Consider the following 13,404-nt stretch of genomic DNA (forward strand, 5'->3'; position numbering starts at 1 on the left):
GGGCTACACTCAACATGAGTTGTTTTCATAAGACTCCAATAGCCATTAAACTTGCAAGTTGGGATGAGATACCATGCTAAGAAATTTGAACATTGTCTAGAGCACCACTGTCTAGTAGAAATATAATGCAAACCACATGTGTAATTTTAAGTTTCTAGTAACCACATTTTAAAAAGTAAAAAAAAAGATTAATTTCAGTAACATTTTATTTAACCCAATAAATCTAAAATATTATTTTAAACATTTACAATCAACATTTTATATAGATATATATAAATATGAAGAAGCCCTGGTAGTACCATGGTTTATTAAGCCCTCAGCAGCTAGCCAAACTGTTGATGGTTTGAACCTACCTGGTAGGTCTGCAGGAGAAAAGACCTGGTGATCTGCTGCCATGAAAATTACAGCTTAGGAAACCCTATGGGGCAGCTCTACTCTGTCATATAGGGTAACTATGAGTCAGAACTGATGATATACAACAATACATATACCAACTGCCATAGAGTCGATTCCGACTCTTAGAGACTATATACTACAGAATGCAGAAATTACTGAACAATATTAATATCACATGCCAGTAAAATTTTGCTGAAGATCATTCAAAAGTGGTTGCAGCAGTACATCGACAAGGAACTGCCAGAAATTCAAGCCAGATTCAGAAGAGGATGTGAAAGGAGGGATATCATTGCTGACGTCAGATGGACCTTGGCTGAGGGAGAATGCCAGAAGGATGTTTACCTGTGTTTTATTGACTATGCAAAGGCATTCAACTATGTGGATCATAACAAGTTATGGATAACATTGCAAAGAATGGGAATTTCAGAACACTTTAGTGTGCTCCTGGGGAACCTGTGCCTAGACCAAGAGGCAGTTGTTCGAACAGGACAAGGAGATACTGCATAGTTTAAAATTAAAAAAAAGGTGTGTGTCAGGGATGCATCTTTTCACGATACTTTTTCAATCTGTCTGTATCCTGAACAAATAACCCAAGACGCTGGACTATATGAAGAAGAATGTGGCATCAAGATTGGTGGAAGATTTATTAACAACCTGCAATATGCAGATGACACAACCTTGCTTGCTGAAAGTGAAGAGGACTTGAAGCACTTACAATGAAGATCGAAGACTACAGCCTTCAGTATGGATTACACCTCAACATAAAAAACAAAAATCCTCACAACTGGACCAAAAGCAACATCATAAATGGAGAACAAATAGACATTGTCAAGAATTTCATTTTACTTGGATTCACATCAACATCCATGGAAGCAGCAATCAGGAAATCAAAAGACACATTGATTGCATTGGGTAAATCTGCTGTAAAAGATCTCTTTAAAGTGTTGAAGGCAAAGATGTCACCTTGAGGATAAAGGTGCACCTGACCCCAAGCCATGATATTTTCAGTCGATTCATATGCATTTGAAAGCTGGACAATAGATAAGGAAAACCAAAGAATTATTGATGCCTTTCAGTTATGGCGTTGGCAAAGAATATTGAATATCCCATGGACTGCCATGGACTGTGTTGGAAGAAATACAGCCAGAGCGCTCCTTGGAACCTTGGATGGAGATGCTTTGTCTCACATACTTTGGACATGTTATCAGGAGGGACCAGTCCCTGGAGAAAGACATCATGCTTGGCAAAGTGGAGGATCAGTAAAAAAGGGGAAGACTCTCAGTGAGATGGATTGACGTAGTGGCTGCAACAATGGGCTCAAACATGGCAACAACTGTGAGGATGGTGCAGGACTGGGCAGTGCTTTGTTCTGTTGTACACTGGGCCGTTGAGCTGGAACCAGGTCGTCAACACCTAACAACAACAACAGTTTCTGAAAACTTCATAACAAAAAATATGTATGTATATGTGTGTATATATATATATTTTTTACAACCTTGTAACAAAAAATATAAGTGCATATATGTGTGTGTGTGTGTGTGTCTTTTTTTTAATGAAGTTTTCAGAAACTGGGTGTATATTTTACACTTACACCATGTTTCAATTCTGATTTGCTGAATTTTCAGTAATTATACTAAAGTAAACTCCTACGAAAAGAATGAAATTGTGTTTAGTAGAAAGACATTTTACCTGGCTTCAGTTTCTAAATGAAAATTAAATTAAAAATGTGATTCCTCAGATACACTAGCCACATTTCAGTGCTCAGTAACCATATGTGCTGTGGCTACTGTACCAGGCACACGGGAGAAGTTTATTTGAGCTTGGCGGGAAGAAATGGACTTTGTGTATCTCTAAACTAGGGTAGGCTTGGTGAGACTTCATAACTGACATTTTGGGAATGCCTATTGGATGCCAGATTCTGTATGAATGTCCCAGCAGCCCTCGCTCTAGGTCTATGCCCTAAAGAAATAGTTGCTCATGCAGGCTTTTGAGGTTATCATTTCTTTAATTCACAATCTTAGTTGGTAAAACAGGCAAATATTTATTTCTAATTCACACTACACATACACCATGTGTCAGTAAGGGGCTTGGCTCCCCACGGTCTGCCGGGGTCCTAGGCTAATGGACGGCTCCACCTTGTAGCTGCACCATCTTGAACACTTAGCTTTCTCCATCACTGTGACAGGGAAAGAACGAGAGAAGAAGATCTTGCATGGGCCATCACGTGCTTTTTGGGAAACGACACACAGCCCATTGCCTAGAACTAGACATGCGACCTTCCAAAGGGGATGGGAAGCACTGCTGTCTGTGTGCTCAGAAGAAAAAGAACGGTGCATCGGTGAACACTGACGATGCCTATCGTGCTGGGTTGTAGGGTGCCTGCTGAGGAGTATAAAGGACAGTCACCTCTGTGGAGAGCAACTTGTCAATCTGATAGTTGTGAAATGGTGACAAGTCTGATAAGTATTAGTAAAATGTGGAGAAACCGGAATTGCAACATAATATTTGGCAATATTTAAATTTGAAAGAACAATGTACTGTTTTCCTTTGCATTTTCCTGACTATGCTTATTGGGCATTTGAATTTTCTGTGTATGGCCTGTTCATATACTTTGTACATTTTACTATTGTACTGTTTGTTTTAAACATATAGAAGAATAATGGGCTCAAACATAGCAACGATTGTGAGGTTGGTGCAGGACCGAACAGTGTCTTGTTTTGTTGTGCATAGGGTCACTATCAGTCGGAACTGCTCAATGGCACCTAACAGCAACAACAGCAGAAGAAACTATAGACATTCAAAAATCTATAAGAAGAAAACTATCAGGTTTTGGGCTTCTTGTGTTTTATTTTAGAAATTCTTCCCTACCTTGAGGACAAAAAATAGTCTTCTAAGTTAAATTTCATATTAAAAATTAAAAATATCATACTTCCATACAAAAGCAGACACTGTAATAAATAACAGGCTGTGAGTTATAGACTTCATAAAATTTTTTTCCCAAAAGGATCCAGACTCAGATTCTTTACATACATTGAAAAATACCTGTGTTGTATTAGATCCATATTCTCACAAAATTCAATTCCAGTGGATTGCTCCATCAGTTGTCCTAACGCTCATTACCGGAGGGTTCATCCTTTGTGTAGCCTGAGGTAACGCCACCTCCGTCCAGCTTCCCTACTGGCATGGATCTACCCCTGGGTCTCGGTGCTGTCCCATTGCATGGTTTACTGTGATTCTTCTTCACAAGCAAATCTTAATGAGACAGCTGCTATTGGGACAGGTACATACAGAGTAGAGAGACTTGCCCTAGTAGATATTACAGAGCTGTAGCGATTGTCTTGGCTATTATTGGCTCTTTGCTCTTCCATGTGCATTTTAAAACCAGCCTGTCAAACAATATTAAGATTTGCAGTGGAAGAGAATTGAATTTATAGATTAGATTTAAGATACATGATATACTGATATTATCTCAATAACAGAACAAAGAAAACCCTTTACCCAAATGGGATTGCATCCACAGGTATAGGATTTAGGATCCCAGCACATATTTTCTTGTTGTTGTTGTTGTTAGGTGCCCTTGAGTCGGTTCCGACTCATGCAGACCCTATGTACGACAGAACAAAACCCTGCCCGGTCCTGCTTCATGCTCACAATCATTGTTATGCTTGAACCCACTGATGTAGCCACCGTGTCAATCCATCTCATTGAGGGTCTTCCTCTTTTCTGCTGACCCAGTACTTTACCAAGCATCATGTCCTTCTCCGGGGACTGATCCCTCCTAACAACATGTCCAAAGTATATAAGACACTGTCTCATCATCCTTGTTTCTAAGGAGCATTCTGGTTGTACTTCTGCACATATTTTGGGGGGACACAATCCATAACAGATAGTAAGTGTTTAATTCAATAAGTATTTATTTATAAATAAATTTATCTATTAAACATCTACTGGGGCAGACACAGGTGATCGTGATATTGTTGATGTCGTTGTTAGTTGCCATCAAGCCGATTTCGACTCCTGGTGACCCCATGTGTGCAGAGTAGAACTGCTCCACAGGGTTTTCAAGGATGTGACCTTTTGGAAGCAGATGCCTGGGTCTATCTTCTGAGGAACCTCTGGGTGGTCTCGAACCACCAACCTTTCTGCTAGTAGTCCAAAACTTAATCATTTGTGCCATACAAGGAAATCATTGCCCTCACATTGCCTAGAACCTCACTGTTCAAATGTAGTCCTTGGACCAACAGCATGGGCATCACCTGGTATCTCGTAAGAACTATAGAATGTCTGGTCCCATCCCTGACCCCCTGAATCCGAATCTTTACCTCAACTGCACATGAAACGTTGAGAAACTTAGGCTAGAACACTGCACCTTCAGCCCCCTCCCCTCCATCTGGCTAACCTTTTGTTTCCTTTCTCAGGAACACCTGCTCTGATTCCCGTTCCATTCCCACCACCATCTTGAGATTAGATGTTGAATGGCGTTGCTAGTGCCGTTAGAGAAAGCAATGCACATAAGCTATAATTAATGGTAATACGAGCAAGCAGGGAAGGCTGGGGAGGGGCAAGCAGGAAGGAGGACAGGGAAGAGCTAAAGGAGAGTGTCCCTGAACCCTGAGAGAGTTGGAGAGAGAGAATATGGATTGAAAAGATGCTGTTGCTGATGGCAAGACGCTGGTGTGGTCCAACTCATTCGAGAGCTTCCTTGGAGCTAACCTCTTGAAAGCTGAGAGCCTGTTTGCTGTCGCTGTCTTCTTATGACCAGTTGACAGCGTTGCTGGGACTGCCGACAAGGCCTCTCACATAGTAAGAATGTGATACAAACTCTGAAGTGTGAGAAGCACTGGTTTATTGGGCCAACAAATCATTGGAAATCTCATTAAAATGCAGATTCAGTTATAGCATGTCTGATGATGCCAGTGCTGTTGTTCCAGGGATACCCACGCTAAAGTCCTAAAGCTCTCTTGGATAAAAACAGAACAAGAGCAGCTGCTGGGTAGAGTAAGTTTAGAGCTTTGCTACTCAGGCTTGTTTCTGTGGACTGATGTAGAAAGCAATTGTAGTCTCAGCTTTGCAGTTTTGAATATAGTACATCCAGCCATAAATCACTCAAGCTTGCCTCAAAAGCTAAACGGTAAATAAACCGAAACCAAACCTGTTGCCATCAAATCTATTCCAACTCATAGTGACCCTATAGGACAGGGTGGAACTGTCCCACGGGGTGCCCAAGGAGCAATTAGTGGATTCAAACTGCTGACCTTTTTGTTGGTAGCCAAACTCTTAATCACTGCGCCACCAAGTCTCCGAGGGGTAAATAGTGGATCGAATTGTGGAGTAGCCCGGTCCCTAGCATTCCCTAGAATAACTTGGACACAGCTGGTCTTTGATATCTGTACCTCGCCCCTCTAAACCCCTCCCCTCCCAAGTCATCCTCAGAGATTTTGGTCACAGAACCGTCTGGTAAGGTAATTTGGAGCCTGGATGTGTATCTCGTAGGGTATCTGAGTCATAAATACTAATGGCGCCCTGGAACCAGCCGCTGGGTGGGTAGGCCCTTAGAGTTACCTAAGCCACTGGTGACTGTTGGCAGGTGCTTCAGGGCTAAGCAGGTGGCCCTAGAGCCCCACCCCCACCCCGCACCCAGCCAGAACAGCTCGGATTTTACTTGCGGTTATCGCCACGCTGTTGTTGTTCTTAGTTGGTCTGCAAACCTTTCTGGAGGAAGAGAAGAAATTCGGTCCTTTGGGAAACTCCTAATTTAGCTTTGCCCCGTTGTTTTAGAAACTGTAAAACCGGGCGAGTCACTTCATCTCTTCCAATTCCAGTATTATCCCAATACCCACCTTTTAGAGGATCGTGTATTGTATTGAGAGGGAAAAGGGAATTCTTACTTCCAGTCTTTATTCTTTTTGGCAGAAATTTCACTAGGAAATTCCTAAGAGGAAATTGTAAGTTTGTCCCCAGAGGTTTGTCAAATGAAATGAAAGAACACCATTGTTGCCGGGTATATTTGCTGGCAATTGACACAAATGGTCTCTGAAACTGTAAACTGTTAAGTAAGCCAATACAGTTAGAGTTGAGATTTGTAAGAAATTGGAAAACAATAAAAAGCTTAACCCAGAATAAGTAATATGTTAATGGGGCATTTACTGTAAGAATAAAATTATTTTTTAACTTGTCAAACAAGGGAGTTGAACTAGATCGCAGTAATGCTATTATGTTTATTACCGTCATCATCAGGAATTGCTCCAAGTGACCTTATTTCAGGACGTCTAAACCAGGTTCGAAGGAACCCTGGCTGCGCGGTAGTTAAAAGCTTGGCTGGTAACTGAAAGGTCAGGGGTTCGAACCCACCAACCACTCTGCAGGAGAGAGATGTGGCAGTCTGCTTCCGTAAAAATTCCAGCCTGGGAAACCCTATGGGGCAGTTTTCCTTTGTCCTGCAGAGTCACTATGAGTCAGAATCGACTCAACAGTACACAACAAACCAAGTTCTCAAAAGAGCTGCCTCAGATAAGGCAGATTTTGCCCCCTTCGCTAGCACAGCTGGGTAGCTGTCGCCATCATGGCAGAAGGGTACACAGGATACACCCCCTCTGCAGGGAGGCGGATGCCAGTGAAAGAATCCAGACGGTGCTGAGCCCTCTATGTGTAATCCCTTCTCCCAAACTCACTAGTTGCTTAAGTCATTCCATTACCAGTGGGCAGGAGTGAGCAGGGGTGAGCACAGGTGTCTGTAAGTGGCCCATTCTAGTGGATGGCCCATCATGGACATGACAGGCCAAAGGGTTAGGGGCTTCCCACTGTGCTGGGTCTTCTCCATCTTCCCTTTCTCCACCCTGCTTTGTGCCCAAGAAACCAGACTCCATGGGCTGAAGTAATAATTAGGCTTCCTCGTCTTCCGGTTGCATTTGAGTTGGGAGCTTAAAACAGGGGCAGCATAAAGGTGTCAGGGTATTTATCACCCCAGTTCATTACTAAGCTACCCTTTAGAAGTTTTGGTGTTTATCTAAAGCCATAGCTAAGGGTCAGAACTAGCTTTGTGGGGAAGAAGTTTGCACACATTTTTGACCCTCTTAAAGAAAAAAAATATAAAACTCTAATCCAAAGTTAGGTATGAAAGTGAATATTTAGAATCGGAAAAGAAATCACAGTTTTCAAAATTAAAAAAGCTTAAAGATAGCATAAATTTACAAAATCTGTACACATTTCAGCAATATATTTTTTCTACTTTTTTGACTGCTTTCTCTTTATTATTATATGACAATTTGATCAACTTTGTAATATTTTAATAGAGAACACAACTTCAGTCAAAGCACTTGGCTGCTAACCGACAGGCCAGTGGTTCAAACCCACCAGCTGCTTCACAAGAGAAAGATGTGGCAGTCTGCTTCCTTATAGATTTAAAAGAGATTTACAGCCTTGGAAATCCTATGAGGCAGTTCTACTCTGTCCTAGGGGATCAATCGCTATGAGTCAGAATCGATTTGAAAGCAATGGGTTAGGTTTTTTTTTTTTTTCCTAGTTACTTGAATACTGCACTCACTGTACTATTAGAATAGCAAACATTTTTTTATGAGAATACTATGAAATAGAATTTATTTCTGATAAAAGACTGTATCTATTTTGACCAGGAGTCAATGCAAACTGAACCCAGTTCTTACAGTTTAATTGGAAGATTTTCCACAGACTAGCTTCTGGCTTCTAACATCCCAAACTTTCTTTCCCTTCCGCTATCCACATATTCTGGTGGCTAGGCTCCGTAGAACACATTTGTAGTATCATGGACAAAGAGACAAGAGCAAGAGTATACACAGCTGTGGGAAATACCCCTGAGAGAGCACAATTCAGGATTCTAAATCCAATGGACAGCTTTCATTCATTCAATTCTTCAAGAATATTTATTGAGGCAAGGTCATGGTAGCTCCGTAGACACATCCATATTCCCTGAGGGACCAAATTGCTGGGCTGAGAGCTGTGGGGACCCTGGTCTCGGGGAACTCCTAGCTGAATTGGCATAACATAGTTTATAAAGAAAATGTTCTACATTCTACTCTGGTGAGTAGCATCTGGGGTCTTAAAAGCTTGTGAGCAGCCATCTAAGATACTCCACTGGTCTCACCCCTTCAGGACCAAGAAAGAATGAAGAAAACTAAAGACACAAGGGAAAGATTAGTCCAAAGGACTAATGGGCCACATTTACCACGGCCTCCACCAGACTGAGTCCAGTACAACTAGATGGTGCCTGGCTACCACCACCAACTGCTCTGACAGGGATCACAATAGAGGGTCCCAGACAGAGCTGGAGAAAAATATAGAACAAAATTCTAACTCAAAAAGAAAGACCAGACTTGCTGGCCTGACAGAGACTGGAGAAACCCTGAGAGTATGGCCCCCGACACACTTTCAACTCAGTAATGAGGTCACTCCTGAGGTTCACCCTTCAGCCAAAGATTGAACAGGCCCATGGAACAAAACAAGACTAAAGGGGAGCATCAGCCCTGGAACAGGGACTGGAAGGCAGAAGGGAACAGAACAGCTGGTAATAGGGAACCCAGGGTTGAGAAGGGAAAGTGTTGACATGTCATGAGGTTGTTAACCAATGTCATACAACAATGTGTGTACTAGCTGTTTGATGAGAAACTACTTTGTTCTATAAACCTTCATCTAAAGTTCAATAATTAAAAACAAAAAAGTGTATTTATTGAATGCCTAAGATATCCCAGACATTGTTGAGCACCAAGGGTACAGTGGTGAAGGAGACAGAATAAGTCCATGCCCACAAAGAACTGATGTTCTAATGGTGGAGATGGGCAATAAATGTATTGATTTATTTACTTACCTTGTCTTTCTTCTCAGCAGATCTCCATGTGAAATTAGAGTAGGGTAATGGAATCAGAGGGGCCTTGGTGGCACAGTGGTTAAGCACTGGGCTGCTAACCAAAAGTTCGGCAGATCAAACCCATCAGCTGCTCCACAGAAAGATATGGCAGTCTGCTTCCATAAAGATTTACAGCCTTGGAAACCCTATGGGGCAGTTCTACTCTGTCCTGTAGGGTCACTATGAGTCAGAATTGCCTGAACGGTAATAGGTTTGGTTTTTGGCTTTTAATACCATCAGACTGAATGGGGGAGGTGATATCAAATTATTTCAGGTAGTGTGTTCAAGGAAGAACTCCCTGAGGAGGTGATATTTGAGCAAAGACCTGAAAAGAGCAAAAGAATGAGGTATGCAAATACATAGAGGAAAACCATTCCCAATATGGGGAGCAGCAAGGGCAAGACTTCTAAGTCTGGTTCCTTTTGATTCTGTTGATTCTTTCCACACAGGAACAAATTTACAGGAAAGACCCTCTTTCTCCTTCTCTCTGCAAGCGTCCTTTGGTGTTCCGTTCATAAATCACATTTTTCATTACTGTACACTACTTCCTAAAGAAAGAGAACAGCACCAGGTGCCAGAAAACCTGGGCTTGGACCTGGAGCTAGCAATAGCTAGACACATAGAAGAGTTTTCTCTGGCCACACGCTTCATCATTTCCTGGGCATTTTGCATAACTCTATGAGCTCATGTTTCTGCAGCTATAAAATGGGAACATTGCACATTTCAGAGAGACCGGAGCAGTGGTGGTTCACTGGTAGAATTCTTACCTTTCACGCGGGAGATCCAGGTTTGATTCCCGGCCAATGCACCTCACACGCAGCCACCACCTGTCTGTCAATGGAGGCTTGTGTGTTGCTATATGCTGAACAAGTTTTAGGGGAGCTTCCAGACTAAGATGGACTAGGAAGAAAGGACTAGTCATCTACTTCTGAAAATGAGCCAGTGAAAACCCTATGGATCGTAATGATCCCATCTGCAAGGATCATAATGATGTCATCTCATGGGGATGCTGCAGGACTGGGCATTTTGTTCCATTGTGCGTGGGGTTGCCATGAGTCAGGGGCCGACCGCACAGCAGTTACCAACAGCAACAGTGGCTTGTTAACTCAGCGACCTCAAGTGCATGAGTGGCCTCACTAGGATATGTAAGATGGCCTCCATGCCTCCTTTCCAGCACACCATCACCTCTCTCCAAGACTCCCGTCTTATCCTCTGCCTCTCCTTCCAGGAAAGTATTATATGGACTTGCTTTCTGAGTTTTCCCATTTGACAAGACAGCTTTCACCATGGGTCCTAACCTTGCCCCAGATACCGCTTGTATATTACCTTGCTTTACTGAATTCCCTCCAATTAATGTAGTTCGGGTGAGCTTATGATGATGGATCAAGGATCATGCAACTGACTATTCCCCTTGAAGATTTTTTTTCAAACCCTTGTGCTGTGTTAATTGGATAAGTCACTATCATTACTTGGGCTTGTTAGTGATACTGCTTTTGTGCTCATAGGGAACTGAGTTTGGGGTAATTATGTCCTCCCTTTAATTTATCCACTATGGTGGGTTTCCTCCTACCTCACATACTAACAGCTGTGTGACTTTTACAAGTGCCTTCCCCATTCTTGGCCTCCAATATCCCACCTATAATGTGAAGGGACTGGATGAATTTGTCTCCAAGATCCTTGACACAGCTTAATTACTCTTTTAGCCTATGTTGACAATTCATAATGTCTTTAGCTTATATTTTCCAAATGTGGTTTCCTTGTGTGAATTGGGGTTCACGTCTTAATTCACTTAGTGTCATCTTTTTGTTCTTGTCAGTGTTTAAATTTACAGTGACAGTGAGTTCAGAGCACAGAGTAGTTTGTAATTCCTTTCAGAGCGACAAGAGGACCACTAAATAAAACCATTCTTGTGTTAATCCCTCTGCCACCTCATTAGGCACTTCGAACTCATTCAATTACAAAGTGTTACTACTCTTTCACTTTGCTTCATTATTCAGGCCTAAATTTATGCTGTGAATCTGTGACCATACAAGGACTAAGTACTGAGCCATGCCTTGGTTATTTAGCACCCAGAATGCCAATAAATCAGTTAACTGGCCAAAGGCCAAATGCGTCTGCCTTCTGTAAAGGTTAACAGTGACTGCTGCAAATGGTGGCAGAGAGTTGGGGATTCACTTATTCGTTCAACAAATCATGTTTATCAATTGTTTCTCCTCTTGGGACTTCTTTGTTTTTATTTATTTGTTATGAATTTCGGGGGGTGTTTAGGGACAGGTTCTGACAAAATCACCCGTGTGAGATTCTATAGAAGGCCATTTGAGAGAGGAACACCAACATTTAGGTCAGGTACTGAGAAGGGACTTAGAAAAGTACACTGAGAAAGAGAAGCCCAACCTCTTCTTCTTACCTCTGGTTGAGTGGAGAAATGGGGTAACTTTTTAAAAATTTTTTGAAATTTAAACCAGGAATGGGAAGGTAGCACTGAGAGGATATTTAAAAGAGATGAAATAATTTCAACAAAGGGAAGAGTTTGTGGAGAACATTCTACACAGAAGGAACAACGGTGAAAAATAATCAGTGGTGGAAAAGTGATCAAATGTTTGAAGAACGGAGGGTATTTCACTTGGCTGGTACAGGGCATATTGAGTCATTCAGCAAATATTTTCTGTGGATCAACATTAAAGTACGCGTGTTTATTTCCACATCTTAATGTCAGATCATTTGACTTAAGAATACCTGATGCGATAAAGATATCGATATTGAAGTGTATTTCAAACCAGCTGCCACTTCAGCTGCCAGGAAAGAATTAAAATCCTCAGGGTGGTCAAGCTCTAGATGTCATTTTCATTGCAGTGTTGCTGGAGAGATGTTAACATTTCATATGTGAACCACCTTCCTTCTCATGCCCACAAAATGGTTGTCCTTACCCATTCTTCTCCATGAATGTAAGACCTGAGGATTAGGGATGAATTAACTTGAAAGCAAAAGCAAACAGTTAAGCTCTTGGAGGAAGGTGCTCAGTGATGCAATTTGATCAGGGTGGTCTTGTAAGCACCACTTCTCAAATGCCTCTGTAGGCCACAAACTCCATGATACACAGGGACGTTAGGAGAAAGAGGAGCTCAAGAAAGTGGGCTGGGTACACATTATGCAGTTCATTTAACTGCATTGTCCTCTGACAGTGTTGTTGTTGGTAGTGTTGGGTGCCGTTTAGTCAATTCCAATTCATACAGACCTCATGTGACAGAGTGGAACTGCCCCAGAGAGCTTTCTTGGCTGTGATCGTTACAGAAGCATACTGCCAGGTTGTTCTCCTGCAGAGCCATGGGATGGGTTCAAATTGCCACCCTTTCTTTTAGCAGCTGAGGATTTAAGAGTTGTGCCACCAGGTCTCTTTATTGTTGTTGGCTGCCATTCAGTCAATCCCAGCTCATAGCGACCCCATGTGACAGAGTAAAACTGCCCCATAGGGTTTTCTGGGCTGTAATCTTTATGGGACCAGATTGCCTGCGGTTCCTTAGCCACTATCAGACCTAGAAACCAAGTCTCCTAGGTCTCCTGCTCTGGGTTCATAATTTGAAATGTATATCAGGAAAAAGACGGTAGGATTGAGAACTGACCTCAATGATAATCCCAATATCCTACAAGAGTCTGGCTGAAAGCCCTCCTTGATATTTACCATCATCTCTGTCTTCTAAAGACCATGAGTCCCAGTGAGGACCTTTGTGTGCTGGGCAGGCGATTGCAAACTGAGATGATGCAAACTGGAGAAGTCCACCAGTAACCAGTTACCACCCAGTCAATTCTGACTCATGGTAACCTCATGTGCCAGAGTAGATCTGTGCTCTGTAGGGTTTTCAATGGCTAATTTTTCAGAAATAGATCACCAGCATTTCTTCTGAGGAACATCTGGGTGAACTCAAACTTCCAACATTTTGGTTAGCAGACAAGTGTGTTAACCTTTTGCACCACTCAGGGACTACAGAGAAGCCCAACAGGTAAAAATGTATCTACATAGAAAAGGATTATGGACCAGGGGAAGGTGAGAGGGATGGGGGCTTGAGCCAGCTTGTTTGGAGAAGTGGAGGAGAAGAGGCTGTAATGTGAAGGAAGAGATGAGGTGGCTTATA

The sequence above is a fragment of the Elephas maximus genome, chromosome 5 (genome assembly GCF_024166365.1).
Source record: "Elephas maximus indicus isolate mEleMax1 chromosome 5, mEleMax1 primary haplotype, whole genome shotgun sequence".
Lineage (NCBI taxonomy): Eukaryota > Metazoa > Chordata > Mammalia > Proboscidea > Elephantidae > Elephas > Elephas maximus.